Consider the following 1,787-nt stretch of genomic DNA (forward strand, 5'->3'; position numbering starts at 1 on the left):
GTAGCTGACCATGAAGCACATCTGTCATTGACATAGAGATTTGTGATTGTTGAGCTAATATTTCATGTACTTATCAGTTGATATACTCTGGTAACTGAACTTCAAATCGTGCTGTTAAGAGACTGATGTTATTTAACTAAATCATGGTTGCTGAAATTTGTGCCTATGGAAACCATGCAAACTGAAGATGGCCTATACCTTTGTTATTACATTGACCCAGAAAGGCTGGCTGCTGAAAAAGAACCCACCTAAATTTACATCAAATCATGACTCATAAAGCACCCAAACTGCGCAGTTAATGCATACTAAGGGGTTCTCAAATCTTTGTTATCTAACAATCAGACTTAAAATTTATCTTAGAGTGACAGAATTTTAGAAATAGGATCAAATTATCCAACTTTCTTCTAATGAATAATTTCTCCTCCTATTTCTGTTTGCTCATGTAGAGGTCACAGCTGCATTCATCTTGGTATATGAAACATCCTAAGCTGTCTTCATCAGGGCAGTCAGAGATTCATTCCACTAAAAATCAGGAGACCCTTACTGACCTAGGCCTTACTCTTTACTGGCTCCATTTGCTTGTCTGAACCAGATTTACATTTTTTTTTTTTTTGTAAACCTTCTTTTTCCCCTTTTACCAGTTTCTGGAGCAAATTCAGCTTGTTTTGGGTTTGTAAACTATAGTCACCTTCAGACTTCAGCAGTTCTTCCATCTGGCTCAGGTTTTTCTCTCTAGCCATCTCAGAGTCAACATCACACTTCCAATGACTATCTGAGTACATTTTGGATAAAATTTCCAATCAGGTACCAGCTGTATTCCAAATTTTGCGACAGAAAAGTGGCACCATCTAAATCAATGACATGCACATCTTTTTTGGCTAGCTTTTTGTGCATGTTAAATGAGTGACAACATGACTTCTGCAAATCCTCAAATCTGTCAGTGTAAATTTTTACATGATGGAAGCAGAATGCATTGTTCTCAGAAAGTGTTATTCCAGTTCTGAGTTGAAGTAAGGGTATCATTCAATGACAATTCTTGCAAAGTCTTGAAACTTGTGTGACTAGTAAGCAGGTTTTTATGGCACTCATTGTGGTACAAAGCTGGACTCCAACTGAGCATGGATTCATAATTCTTGATTCTAGCAAATTTTCCCCAATTTCTTTTGTCTAGAGATCTCTTTAGTAGGTACTGTGCTGCTCACTGGTTTCATTGGTTTCAGCCCAAAGTCCTGGATGACATTGCATGTGAGCCCTGGGCGAGGCAGAATATCATGGCAGTGGGAGGCTGCTCACCTCACAGCAGGCAGGAAGCCAACAGCTAATATTTGTTTTCCATCTTTCAGTTTTAAAAGTTTTACTGCTGTTCCCTTAGATACAGTTTTCTGTTCATTTATCTAGCTTTTCAGTTCATAAGACTAAAATCAATGTCTTAAATCTTACCAGTTTGAAAAATCCTCAGCAGTTAACTCCTCAAGTAATTGTTTCTACCTCCGATTATCTTTCTCCTCCTTGTAGAACTCTGACTGAACCTGTTAGACTTTCTCATTGTATCTTCTGTGTCTTTTACACTCTTCATATATATTCCCTTTTCTTTTGCCTCCTCCTGTATTCTGGGTTGTTTATTCTGATGTATCTTCAGTTTCACTAAGTCTTAAGGTACATCTAATCTACATTTAACATTCTGTTTGGTTTTAGTTTTTATTTATAAAATTTAATTATAAAATTTATTTTTATTAATAAGATATAAATTTATTTGTGATTTTTATTTATAAATTTTTCCTAAAATA

At 35.8% G+C, this 1,787-nt stretch overlaps 1 pseudogene; it reads right to left on the reverse strand.

Annotated features, from left to right (window-relative positions):
- Window positions 1–424: 424 nt before the first annotated feature.
- Window positions 425–1,128, reverse strand: LOC109690543 (ARL14 effector protein pseudogene; annotated as a pseudogene).
- Window positions 1,129–1,787: the final 659 nt, after the last annotated feature.

The sequence above is a fragment of the Castor canadensis genome, chromosome 3 (assembly GCF_047511655.1).
Source record: "Castor canadensis chromosome 3, mCasCan1.hap1v2, whole genome shotgun sequence".
Classification (NCBI taxonomy): Eukaryota; Metazoa; Chordata; class Mammalia; order Rodentia; family Castoridae; genus Castor; species Castor canadensis.